At 34.4% G+C, this 14,951-nt stretch overlaps 1 protein-coding gene across 1 annotated transcript in view; it reads left to right on the top strand.

The window, feature by feature from the left end:
* MDGA2 (MAM domain containing glycosylphosphatidylinositol anchor 2) overlaps window positions 1–14,951 on the top strand; it is a 777,847-nt gene that overhangs the window by 169,233 nt on the left and 593,663 nt on the right. The window lies entirely within an intron of this gene.

The raw sequence follows: 14,951 nt of genomic DNA, 5'->3' as shown, positions 1-14,951 counted from the left end.
TGGAAAAGCACCATGTAAGTGTGGGAAAACATTAACTATCTTCTTTTCTCCTCTTCCTTCACCTAATAAAGACCATAAAAGCAGAAAAAAAATCTACGCTCATCCTGGCATCCAAAGACATTACATAAAGTCTGAATGTTAAAGGTCTAGACAGGCTCTGCTCCAGGAAATCCTCTAGGGACCTTGGTTCCATTCTTCGCATGGCCCCATATTGTAGAGCATTTTTTTACACAAGCGTTCTTGAACCCTGTTCAAATGCCAGAAACATTTAGCCCATGAGAAAGGGAAAGTGAGAGAAACAAAGAAAATCCAGGGCAAGCAATTTCATCTAAAGCAGAAAAAAAAAAAAAAAAAAGGATTTGCATTCGTATGCCAAGACAAGAAGTTGGTCACATGGCCACATCTGGCTGCAAGCAGGGTTGAGAAATATAGTTTCTAGATGGGTGGCTAAGGGAAAAATAGACTTTTGAGAGGCCAGTTAGCTGTGTCCATCAATTCTATTTTTCATATGTCTTTTTATTCTATGTCTTATGCATCAGCCTCTGTTCTGTGCCTTTGCTCTTCCTGGTCAGTCTATTTGGATGTCTTTTCTGACATCCAGACTTCAGCTGCCCAAACACTTTATGTTGAAATAGTAGTTTTCCCGTGGAGAATATATTGATCACTCCAGCCAAAAGTAATCTACTGAACTTCCATAGTTTTTTGTCTTTACTCTCTTATCGTTGAAACCTGCTTTTCATTAGTTATTTATGAGCATGTCTTCTCTCTCCTCAGGCTACTTGTTCAAAGATAATAGTCCTTTTGCCCAATTAGTAATATTCTCACACTCCACTGAGAAGAGTGTGCTTTGTATGTCATTTCTACTCCGTATTCATTCAATGGGTGCATGAGTAACATGGTTACTGTTTTTCTAAACTTGTGTTCAAATTAATGAAAAATAAGTAAACAAGACACATGGTGGAAATATATAGAATAAATAAAGGCCTTGACAGGGATTAAGAATTATTCAATGGATAAATCACTCTGGATTTGAATTCAAATTATATTCCTTTATTAATTTTGTATTAATGTCACAGGAGACTTCAATGCACGTTGAAATTTGGAATTTAATTGAAGGGCAGGATTAGTCAGCACTTTGCAAATAATGGCAAAAATTTCTGGGCAAAAATTCCTAGCATTTTTTTTTACTACTGTGGATTGTAATAACCTGGATAATTCATTTATACATGAGTTTATTCATTCAACAAACACTTATTGAGTGCTTAATGATGCAACAGACATTAATCTAGGTCTGCAGATAAACTATGAACAAGACAGATGCTATCCTTACTCTCTGCCTCGTCATATTATAACATGATATGGAATATAATGTGATATGATATGATACAATACAATGGAGGATGGAGAAGATGGGTACTGGAGATATTTATATGTGTAATATACATATCTTTTGTTGTGGATATTATCAGAACTAGTGAGCAGCAGAAGGTTCCTAGCCTATAATTCAGTACTCTAAAAATTTACATTTCCAAAGAATAATTTAGGGAAAAACTATTAAGAGAATAATTTTCAAAATAAAAATGTGAAGAAATGCATCATTAGCCGGTGAAAACACCAAAGTCTTACAGGAGTTCGTTTAGATTTTTTTAAGAGTAATTTGGTCCTTGGCCTTCCTTCACTTTTAACCTCACGTATATTTGACATTAATATTATTATAGAATAATCACTAGATATTATGTCACTCAACTGTATGAAAGAGCATCATAAAGTTGCCATGTACACTAAGTTATTATGATGATCTTAGAGTTACATATTTTATACATTTTTTTTAAGTGCTAGGCTCTCTAAAGGGTGAAAACCCTTATTTGCAAACAAAACCTAGAGCTAAATATTCACAAACTGGATACAGGCTAACCACATTCCAAAAGAGAGTCACAGGTGGGAAGTGGAAAAGAAGAAGGTAAATAGGGCATTAGATGTCAGCACCACTCAGCCATTTTCAGGAAGATGTGTGTTGATATTGGCAGCCAGAGAGGAGCAGAATAAAGGTATAAGAATCTAGGATGGGTTCAAGATAGCAGAGGATAGTGTAGTGGGAGAGTGGTGACAATTAATTTTGCTAATCATATTTCTTATCTAGGACTGTTTTTACTAAGCTATGAAAATGTGGCTTTAAAAGAAAAAGTATCAAAGGCATATTTTTCTCTTGGACCCATTAGTTTTTCCTGAAATTTATTTTAGGCATGGAACCTACCTGTCTACTATATCGATTACCAATAAGTTTTAAAACAACTTTATATTTCATATATAAAAAAAAGAGTAAACAGTCAAGCTCTTCTCATTGCAGCCCATGCTACAATGTGGAGGAATATCAGGTAGCTAAGTGTCACTTTGGAGGATGAGTTTGAATCTCTGTACGTTAAAAAGGGCTTATGTTTTTGGTTTCTTCCCCCAAAGTACCCAAGAACGTTCTTAATAAAATAGCATATATTTAGAAAAGTGTCTTTGATATTTAATATTTTATACTGGATTTATAAAATATTTATATTTTTGCACAGTATTTGTAAAAACCGGTTTAGAAAGTGAGTTGTTAGAGTGAGCTTATCAATACTATAAAAGGCATGAATCTGGATATAAATCATCAGCATCAAATTAATGAATGGCATTTCTCCAGCTAGATTCCTTGACTTTGCACATCGGTTCTATACACAAGTCCAAATATAGGTCTGGAAGGCAGCCTGAATTTCACCTGTATGTTCATGTTTAATCTCAAACATTGATTTTATGCTTTTATTTTATTCTAAAAAATCTTTCTTATGGACCTTTTTAATCACACCAAATAAAATACTATAAGATGATTAACCCTATGTACCCATAACTCATCTTTAATAATTATAATTAGAATAATTTTTTAATCTTATTTCATGTCTTCTGTCAACATACCGTTTTGCTGGATAATTTTTGTGGAAATCTCACACATCATGCCATTTCACATGCAAATACTTCACAATGTATTTCCAACTAATAAAGAAAAAAAGGTACCAAAGACCCATAGACTGGGTGACTTAAAAAAACAGAAGTGTATTGTTTTTCAGTTCCGGGAAGTCTGAAATCTCTTCTGGCTGGAGATGGCCATCTCCTCCCTGTGTCTCTTTACATCACATGCTGTGTGTCTCAGTCTCAGGGTCCAAATTTTCCCCTTTATGACAGTCAGTCATGTTGGATTAGGGCCCACACTGGTGACCTAATTTTAACTTGATTACCTCTGTAAAGACTCTCTCCAAATAAGGTCACATTCTGAGGTGCTGGGGATGAGGGCTCTGACATGTCATTTTGGAGGGACACAATTCAACCATAATAGATAGTAATTTATACAGACAAAATCCTTGATAGTATCTAATACCCAGTTCCTATTGAGGTTTCTCATCAACTCTGAAATATCTGTGTAGAGTTGATTTGTTCAAATCAAGAGCCAGACAATGTACAAACATTACATGTATTTGTGATGTCTTTTTAATATGTTAATGGAACCTATCTGTCCTCTTTTTTTGTAAATGTCATTGATTTATCAAGAAAATTATTCATTTGTTCCGTAGAATGTTGCCCATTTTGGATTTGATTGACTCATTTCTTATGGTGTCTGTAACTTATTCTGCTATCACCTATTACACGTAAACTGGTAGTTATGGTCAGAGGATCTATCATGTTCAAGTTCATATTTTTTGATATTATATCATGAAGCCCACTTTTAGTGATGCTAAAAATTCATCAGTGGTTTCAGGGGTTGTTACCTTTATTTCTGCATTATAAATTCCCCATCGATATTTAATTTAGTAAAATTCACTGATGATCATTACCTAGATCTGTTATTTTATTAGGATTACAAAATAGTAATTTTCTAATTCTAAGTACACTTCATATTTTTAGCTCGAATCTTTAATAAAGAACTCTCCATTATGCAGGAAAACATGATAAATGCTTGATATTTTCCTTTTATTCACCAACTTTCAGTATAATAAGGTGGTTCTAATAAACCTGAGTTACACTTGGTTGGTTCTAGTAACTTCTATTAGTGTCGTTTGAATATATAGATTTTTTAAATTATTTGATGTTTTGATCAGTTGTAGTCATGTTTCCTTTTGATGATGAAATTATTCTATCTTTGACCAGTTGCTTCCCTCTGGCTTGGCTGTGGCAACTTCCATCCTTCTCAGCACATGTCCCAGGCTCATCTTTTATATATCCTGCTCTCATCCAGAAATCAGCTCTTTCTCCAGGAAGGTCTGGTTCTTTAATGGGCATTAGTATTTGGATAACACGGACTTGCTACCAGATGTTGAATTTTGATTTTTGATGAAGTCTTATTTCATATTTTCTGGATCAGATATCTAAATTCTGATCTTAGAAGCTACCATTTCTGATCTTCTCTTTTAGTCTTAATTTTATCTCAACAATAGAGTAGAGGAGGCTCTGAGTTGCAATTGTAATAATATATATACATACATACATATATATAATATATATGTAACATATATATTATATATACAAAATAATCTCAATTGGAAAGAAATTCCTGTTACTGATTCAGGCCTTTAAGTGGTCCTTCAGTCACAGGATTGATTTAACTTTTGTAAAAACTTGTAGAAAAACCAAGGAATTCAGTCACTAGCAAGATATGTGGAAATCTGTGCAGCATAGTTTTTGCCCTAAATTCAAAATGGTATGAGCCTCAGACTCATGTGTGGGGATTGCACATATTTTCGTGTGTATTTTCTCCTGTTCTTTTCCGAACATCTGCAAATGATTTTTCAGTGGAAGTAGACTTGCAGATAAGAAAAGCAAAAGCGAAACCTTAGACACTTTTAGTATTGATATATTTTCCAACAACGTCTACCACTAAATTTCACATTTTCTATCATCTTTAAATTAAATATAGGCACCTATTTCCCAGTGATTATCTGGGCAAGATAAATGTCAGGACACAAAACTAGGGAATGCACAGTTTTAGTAGACTAAATTAGATCTGATTGAACAAGAAAATCTATTTGTAAATTCTCAAGCATGGAATTTGCAGTGCCTATGAACTGTCTTTTCTTAGGAGGCAGAACCTGGCTGTCCTGATTTAGTAAGTAGAAAAACTCATCAAAAGATAAGTGTAGGTTCTGCTCCTGTTTTGCCTTTTTATGCCTCACATTATCTTTGGAATAGCCAATCTACACTCATCACTGCTGCTGGAAGCTATAGATGTATAGGCTGATGGTGGTTGTGAGCTGCGGTATAACTGCACTGTTAAGATTCTAGCAGTGCACATTAAAATAGATTAATTACCTGCTTATAATTTGTAAAACACTCTCCTGTTCTAGAATAGGAAGAATAGAGTTTATGTGTATTGTGGCTATAGGTAGAAGGGCATTAATCTGATTGAATAGTTATAATTCTGCATAACTAGGAGAAGGCAAGACTATATCTGCCTGTGTAATGAGAATAATTTTTCAATGATTTTTCCAACAGTAAGAAATAGATACGCAAGATTTGCATATAGAAAGGCAAAGCTCCCCTTGATACTTCAAGTACTCTCGTATTTGCAATGGACCTAAGATATCTCAATCTAGCAAGGACCAATCAGTGGGAACAGAGCCAGGTACATTTTATGCAACTTTGTTCCATTACATTGTGGACCAGCTCCAGCTGGAATGATTAGGAAGAAATATGCCTAGATAATGAACACACACCTTTGGTTTTAAAAATGGACTACTGGTATTAGCCATGCTGGAGAAATATGAACAATTAGCACATGATACAATGAAAAGCAATCCTACAGAAGAGGAAAAGTGCCAAATTGTTGAGTGTTAAAATCATGGATGACCTCTTGCCTGCTATATGATTCATAAACTATGTATGAATGGTGATGCTATGACAATGATTAAGGAAACTTTCTTCTTTTTTTTGTTTTTAGACCAAAATATGTACTAATACACAGGATGTTTCTATGCCAAGATCTATATTGAAATCCTTCCTGTTGTGACTACATTTTCCCATCTTTCAAGTCTTGACGTGTTTGTTTCGGGTGCCTTTATTTCATATGCTTTGCTACTGTGGAAATACTAATTTCAGTGTATTTAATAATAATTTAAGTAATGCCAGTGTTTTTTCCTGACTTGAGTATATCTTAAATAGATCCTTTGTGAGTGGATTCCTGAAGAGACGTTTTTGTGTGCTCCCTTTATGAAGTCCTGTTTCTCTTGTACCTACCATGGTGGGAAAGACATTATGAGCATACGTGTTTACTAACACTAGAGTATAAGGATGAAGATTCTTTCATAAAACAGCAGTGTAACTTCAGAAATCAAGTTTTCTATGTTTATATTGTTCCAGTAACAGTTTCATGATAAAAAAACCATTGTCCTTTGCTCAGCATTTTATTGTAGGAATATTAGCTCAGTTAACAAGTTAGCAACACATATAATTTGAGTTGATAAGAGTGGGTAACTGCTTCAGACTACTTCATGGAAATGAAGAGAATTACATGTAGCAAAGTGAGGTACATGTAGGAGATGCTGGTATCTGGATATTGATAGAAAAGCCAGAGATTTACGATTACAGTTGACCCTTGAACAACTCAGGGAGTTAATCTGAATATAATTTATAGTCAGCCCTCCGTATAATTTATAGTCAGCCCTCTGTACCCGTGGTTCCTTTGCATCCTTGCATTCAACCAACCACGGACCCTATAGCACTGTGGTGTTTGCTGTTGAAAAATACCTGTGTGTAAGTCCACGTGGGCAGTTGAAACCTGCATTGTTTGAGGGTCAACTACTTTATCAGATTTCCTGGTCAGTGGTCCTGTTTTCATCTGTGTTCCTTCTGCCATTTGTTTTCTGTCTCCCAAGTGAAGCTTATTGAATAATTACTTAAATTTTGGAGAGATCACCCAAAAGAGAACATTATAACTGGGATTCTTAATTAAAGTAATATTTACCAGAATAGTAATATACAAAATGAATTACTGCGAAATACATTGTATTTTTCTATTAATTTACACCAACACCAGACATATTTGCCAACAGTTGTGATTCATCTTGTTTCGGTACACTCTGACCTTGTAACTTTTTATAGCATCCCCAAATTTGCATGCATTAGATATTAAGGGTAACAGATACTTCTTAGATAATAATCACAAATTGAAGAGAATGTTCTGATTAAGTAATTATAAAAGGAAAAATATTCTAACAACACTAGTAATTTTACACTAATATCTTTATTTTTAAATTTGAATTTTAATATCCTGTTGTTTTAATTAGAGCATACCCTATTCGTACAATATGTCATTTTTAAACCTATTATTAAACTGAAGCACAGGCAAATTCATTGAATTTTTCAAAATCCCTCGCCAAGTCAATGAATAATAAGTGACTTGTTTATCTGAGTCTCTGTATTGAAAGACTTGAAATTGAGAATCTCAAGATTAGTCAAATCTTGTTCTTAATGAAAAATTTTTAGGATTGCTAAATTTATGAGACAAAAATGCTATGTGAAAAAAATGATGTAAATTTCAAGCCTTCCATATTACAGAGATTATTATAATTAATAAAAACTATATACTAGTGTATTTAATTTCTAACTAAAATCCAAATCAGTATTTCTTTTAAAATTACTTACATAAATGTTCTATCTCCATCTTTCCAAAATTAATGTTAAAATTTTGTAAAAAATAAGTAAGTTTTAAGGGTATTATTTTTCTCTTTGTGATATTAAAAAGTCCTCTCGGGCATTCATTCATTTGTTCATTTGGATAAAAAAATTTGTTCAAGTTATGTAAAAAATGGCAAATTATGAGTACATTTAGTAAATAAATACAAAAAAGTCCTAATTAGTAAATGTACCAAACATGTGAAGAGACAATTTACAAAAAATGCAAATATCAAATAAACTTTGAAAAAATACATACTCTCACTAATTTTCAAAGAGATTAAAGTTAAAATTAGAGGGAAATAAATTTTCAACCACCAAATTAACAAATGCTTAAAAAATGAATAACCCAACGATTGTGAAAGAACAGCAAAATGGATACTTACATACATTGCCACTGAGAATGCAAATTTATCTACCATCTTTGTAAACCATCCAGAAATGAAGATCTGAAACCATGATATTTTCTGTATCTTTCTGTTGAATAATCACCATATACTGTAAGGCTATTAAAATCTGCATTAGCCATTTAATCATCACAAATGCCATTCCATGACAGTAGGAGTAATAGTTCTGTTTCATTTTGGAGATTTAAAAAATGAAGCTATAAGGAGTAAATAAAATTTCTCAAAACCATGAGGATGGTAAATAGGGGATACATAATTTGAAAATAGAATTGTCTGACTCCAGACTTGGTTGATTTGATTTACCAGGCAGTTATCTGTGGAAGATTTATAGATGAAGTCAAAACAACATGGTATCTAGTTTAACAGAGCAATATTGCCAGATGTTTTTCTAAAAGTTTTGTTCTGGATCCTCTGAGGGAATGTAGCTTTGAGCATCAGCTACAGTTTCAAAAGAGTAGGATAGTCAACAAACTATGGTCATTATGGAATGAGTTTCAGGAAAACTAAGTTTATGTAACACCTATTATACAGATGTATATAAAAATCAGTTACCTATGGTACACAGTGATTTGTATCTATATCTTTCTCTTGAATGACTACTGGATGCTTTCTTGCCAGAGCCTTGCATGTTATATTTAAAATTTTTAAACCATGAGTTCCACTGGATATATCATATGCATTGGCAAGAACAGAAAGAACCAATAATTTGTGTTATTATTAATAATATATGGGATAGGAAAATATCCTAAGGTGGAATTTGAAAATATCTGAGAGTTACTTTTTGAGGTATATAATTAAATAAGCAGATAGTTAAAATCTATTTAGATGATTTTAATATATCAGAGTTCCAGACACATTTTAATGTGGAAATATTGTATATATCTATTAAAATCATTCTGAAATGGAGAAATAATTGGATATCATAAGCACCTCTATATTTGGCTTCCCATTACCTGAAAATATTGAATTATCTATATTAAATATTTCATAGGTGGTTGAAAATGTAGAATTAACTCATGTAAGTAACTCACATTTAGGAGAGCTATCACTGTATTACCTTGATTCTGGTGATAAAATATTAGAAGACATATAGTAATTTCAAAATTTTCATGAAGAGTATAAAAAACAAAAGGTAAATGTCTGCAGTTCTAAAGAAAATGAGAAAGTGAAACAATTTCTCGAGTCTTATAAAGTAAGTATTCAAGTTTTTGGTTTGATTCTTGTAAGATATAGCTGACTCACCTTAAATCATGAACTGAAAGACTGTTTGTACTTCATAAGTCTAGTATGAAGATAATAATTTTATTATTGCTAATATAATTCAGTAGGGTCTTGGATGGGGTTCAGAACATTTTTTTTTTTGTTTCCCATAGGTTTTCAATAAATTTACTTATAGAAAAAGTTATACTCAAATCTTATTAAAAATAAGCTCATATGACATGGTCTGAAATGGACCATTTTTAGCTTAACTACAGGGATGAAAAATCACTTTATTGAAATGAGTGAATGAACCCAACCAGCCATAAATGAACTCTCCTTCCATTGAAGTACCAGAAGTTTTCTCTAAGTCTCTTTTCCATTTCTCCATTTCTGTCCTAAGTCATAACTTTGGACATATATATTGTGACTACCCATATTGTAAGCTCATTGAGAGCATAATCTCTGTCTGATTAATGTTTATATTATTGGAAGAACCAACTTGAACCCACAAGTTAAAGGGTCAGTCCTACAAGACTACCACCCACTTCAGATGTCATTCGAAAGAAAGTCCAGGTTGTTACCTGTACCTCTGACCTACTGTCTGTAAATCAGAGATTCCCATGACCTCCTTGGCTTCAATTAACTTTCTAGAGTGGCTCACAGAACTCAGAGGAGCATTTTCTTAGTGGATCACTGGTTTATTATAAAATGGGGTAACTCGGGAGCAGCAAGATGGAAGAGCTGCATAGGGAAAGGACATGGGTGGGATAGGGGGCAGTTTCCGTGTCCCTTCTGGGTGTGCCATTCTCTCTGGATCTCCACATGTTCACCAACCTGGAAGCTCTCCAGGCCACATCCCTTTGGGGTTTTATGGAAGCTTCATTACATAGGCATACTTGATTAAATCATTGCCCATTAGTGACTGATTCAATCTCCAGCCCCTGTCTCCTCTCTGGAAATCAGGCACTTTCAGTCTGACCCATCTATTCATGTTTTGTTCCCCTGGCAACCAACACCCATCCTTAGATGCTTTCCTAAAGTTACCTCATTAACATAAACCTATTATGGTGGAAAAGTTCTGGTTATGAATAACAAGGCATCCACTTCATCTTTATGGCTCTGAAGCTATTTCAAGAACTAAGGACCAGAGACCAAATATTCTAAGAAAAGAAGCTCTCATTGTTCTTATTGCTCAGGAAATTCCAAGGGTTTTAGAAGCTGTGAGCCGGGAACAGTGGACAAAGACCAAATACATATTTCTTACAAATAACACTATTGCAGAGATAGAGGTTTTATACTATTTTTTAAATAGATGAATGAATGAGGAAATGATCTCTTTCTGGTCGTCTGTGTTGTTCTGGCTTTGAGACCAGAAACCATAGTGAATTTGATTGACATCTTGGGTTCATTACAATGAAGTCAACATTATTCATATATTAATACTGAGAAGTTAAAGATTAAATGAAAGAAATAAATGTGCAATTACTTGGACTCACTTCAGGGTTCTTGGCATGAGGAAGCATTGGAAGGAAAGAGGAATTTATATTTGTGGTTCCAGGTTCAAGGAGAACAAATGTTCTTGCATGGTCACAGGTTGCTGGAGACTATAGACAAACATATTTGCTGGTCAGACTCAGCTTCTAAATGATGTCGTTGCCATAAATAGAAGAGCAATTTATTTATTTATTGAAAAATGGATATTACCAGGAATGTTTGAAAATACCGCCATCATTCTCTGGTCAAATGTGGTAACTTTTGTTAGAGAATATTTTTTTAAGAAAGACTACTGTATTCTTTGAAAATTAATAATAGCTTTAATATCTTTCTCTTTAAATCAGAGTTGTTACATAGCACCTAAGGTATACACATAAAATAATAATTGTCCAACAGATATTATCATCATGGTAGTATTTCTGGGATCCTCCCAGGAATCACTGTTAACCATGGCTGTACATCCAGATTAGCAGATCAACTTAAAAACAAAACCAAAAACAACTACAGCTTCTTAGGCCCTATTTTGATCTCCACATTTGTCATCATTAGGTCTGCTTGCTTTTAGGCTAATCAGCAAGTCTCTTGCTTAAGCAGAGATTCTAGGAGATGAAGTGCTCCTCTCTCCTTCCTGTAAGCATCATTAATCTTTATGATTGATACATCAGTGTCCTTTCTCACTTAGCTGCATGTAGGGGAGGGTTCCTCTCTCCCTTTCTTCCCAGAGAGAAAAGGGCGTCTTTCTCACTGTGAAGTCTGCTTTCCTCACATGACCTTCAAAGAAACTCTGGGGAGCAGTTGATGGTTGGTGTTTGGTGGTAGTGGGGCTGGCTGTGCCTTGCTCAGTGAACTCTGTGTGGCATTTGGTCCTAACTCTTTGAGTTCTTGCACATCTCCTTAGAATGCCGGCTAGTTCATGAATTTCATTTTCAGCAATGGATCTTAGTCATAATTGTCAGATAACAGAAAGAATTCCACTCAACATCTTGCCATGATTATTTCCTAAAGATCAACTTATCTCTAGAAAGTGATTACATTTGTTTAGCTACCCATGTATCTATACATCTACCTACTCTCAGAATACCAAGGGCCAATTCTACTAGTTCTTTAATAGACAAATAAAAAACAGGGAATGAATAGTTTCTAAAACAAAAGGACTTTTAACAGGAGTCTTGTCACAGATCCTTCTGTGAAACGTTCTTCTCCCACGTTGCATATCTACAGCTTATCTGTAGAAGTGGTACCTGCACTGGTATTAACCATCGAATTCCTATAAGAAGGGAAACCATTCTATCAGAGTAGCAGTGGGTCATAGGACCCTTGGATGGGATTCTCTAGAGTCCACCATCGTTTTGCTTATTACATCTAATCTAATATTCTTCATTATTACAATTCATATTTTTAGATTTTCAAGGCTTTCTCTTTTGTAAATTCTTTTTTTTTCAGTGTTTATTTTTTATTTTTTTTAAGAACTTTTATTGAGATACAGTTAACAGATAATAAACAGCATATATTTAGAGTGTACAATTTGGTGTCCCAATCTCCCAATTCATTCCCCCCCAACCCTCCCTGCTTTCCCCACTTGGTGTCCATGTGTTTGTTCTCTACACCTGTGTCTCTATTTCTGCCTTGCATTTCCTCTTTCATAGTTGTTAGCATTTGCCTTACGTATTGAGGTGCTCCTATATTGGGTGCATATATATTTATAATTGTTATCTCCTCTTCTTGGATGGATCCCTTGATCTTTATGTAATGTCCTTTCTTGTCTCTTGTAACATTTTTTATTTTAAAGTCTATTTTATCTGATATGAGTATCGCTACTCCAGCTTTCTTTTGATTTTCATTTGCATGGAATATCTTTTTCCATCCCCTCACTTTCCGTCTGTATGTGTGTCTAGGTCTGAAGTGGGTCTCTTGTAGACAGCATATGTATGGGTCTTGCTTTTGTATCCATTCAGCCAGTCTGTGTCTTGTGGTTGGTGCATTTAGTCCATTTACATTCAAGGTAATTATTGATATGTATGTTCCTATTACCATTTTCTTAATTGTTTTGTTGTTGTTTTTGTAGGTCCTTTTCTTCTCTTATGTTTCCCACTTAGAGAAGTTCCTTTAGCATTTGTTGTAGGGCTGGTTTGGCGATGCTGAATTCTCTTAGCTGTTGCTTGTCTGTAAAGCTTTTGATTTCTCCATCGAATCTGAATGAGATCCTTGCTGGGTAGAGTATTCTTGGTTGTAGGGTCTTCCCTTTCATCACTTGAAATATATCATGCCACTCCCTTCTGGCTTGCAGAGTTTCTGCTGAGAAATCAGCTGTTACCCTGATGGGAGTTCCCTTGTATGTTATTTGTTGTTTTTCCCTCGTTGCTTTTAATAACTTTTTTCTGTCTTTAATTTTTGTCAACTTGACTACTATATGTCTTGGCATGTTTCTCCTTGGATTTATCCTGCCTGGGACTCTCTGTGTCTCTTGGACTTGGGTAGCTATTTCCTTTCCCATGTTAGGGAAGTTTTCAACTATAATCTCTTCCAGTATTTTCTTGGGTCCTTTCTCTCTCTCGTCTCCTTCTGGGACCCCTATAATGCGAATGTTGATGCGTTTAACATTGTCCCAGAGGTATCTTAGGCTGTCTTCAGTTCTTTTCATTCTTTTTTCTTTATTCTTTTCTGCATCAGTGATGATCACTATTCTGTCTTCCAGGTCACTTATTCGCCCTTCTGCCTCCGTTAATCTGCTATTGGGTCCTTCTAGTGTATTTTTCATTTCCGTTATTGTGTTGCATATCTCTGTTTGTGTGCTCTTTAATTCTTCTAGGTCTTTGGTAAACTTTTCAATCTTTGCATCCAGTCTTTTTTCAAAGCCCTGGATCATCTTCACCATCATTATTCTGAATTCTTTTTCTGGATGGGTGCCTATCTCCTCTTCATTTAGTTGTTTTTCTGGGACTTTATCCTGTCCCTTCATGTGGTACAAAGTCCTATGCTTTTTTCATTTTCTCTTTCTTTCTGTGGCTGTGGTTTTCAGTTCCACAAGATGAAATACTGCTGATACTGCTTGATACTGCTGTCTGCCCTCTTGTCTCTTTTGTAAATTCTTATTCCATATTTCCCTTTGCTTAAAATTCTACAATTTAATACTTTATGTTACTTCTAATGCATCTTTTTAGCATCTTTTTTTAGTTCCCACAAATATGTATAATGTTGTGAAAGTGAGATTCGGCAATTATTAAGTTAATGTGAACTGCACAGAGGAGACAAACTATACCATCTGATGTGGCTTCGAAATGAATCCTCAAAGGTGTATTATAATATATGATGCTGTCCGTCACCAGTTGTTGAAGAACAGCTTATTTCCTTGAAATGTATTCAGAATAAAATTATTTTTCACAGCTTTTTCATTTCTTTAGCTTCCAGTAGTATTTGCTTTAAATAAAATGTTTTTAAATTACTGAAGATGATTCCTCTATATATGCACCCTATTGTTAGAGTAGTCAGTAGAGTTCAACTTTTCTGCAAGTAGGAAAGTGATTTTGTTTAAATGACAACAACAAACAGAAAACTAAAATTTAAAAACATTTCATATGAGCTAACCCCAAGAGTTGCAATTTTATACAGTTTATGAGCAAAAAGGGCTCACTAGTCTCATTGTAAGCATTTGTTTGGGGAATAGATTTACCCTGGTGTTGACAATACCATCTCTCATTAAAGCAGCTATCACTGTCACATTTTCATTTTCCAAATTAAAAGGAGGTGCACATAGTCATTCTTTGTTAGAATCCCTTTAGAAAACAACCTGCCACAAAAGAGTATGAGAGTGTGAAAACTGCTGAGTAATTTCTGATCTTGAAAGTTGTGTAGTTTTCAGGAGGTAACCCACTGAGTTGTAAAGGAATGTTGATGATTGGCTTGAGCTATGCAAGAAAGAAAAATCTATCCCATGGAGAAAAAGAGAGCTGGAGACATATTGAGACTTGATAAGATGTGGCGAATACCAAGTGCTACCCAGCTCTTTTATTGGACATTTATATAAGTTTGGCAGTATTTCATTTGCTGCCTCCGTTTTCCCTTTTTAAAGGAGGAGATGGTGGCTGTTCTGAATGCTTACAGAATTTTTATTGTATAAATGTCATTAAAAAACTTGAAAATTTAAAAATTATCTTATGCAAA

This window comes from Hippopotamus amphibius, chromosome 2 (assembly GCF_030028045.1).
Source record: "Hippopotamus amphibius kiboko isolate mHipAmp2 chromosome 2, mHipAmp2.hap2, whole genome shotgun sequence".
Taxonomy (NCBI): domain Eukaryota; kingdom Metazoa; phylum Chordata; class Mammalia; order Artiodactyla; family Hippopotamidae; genus Hippopotamus; species Hippopotamus amphibius.
The sequence above is the reverse complement of the archived record's forward strand: the minus strand, read 5'-3'. Positions and strand labels throughout refer to the sequence as shown.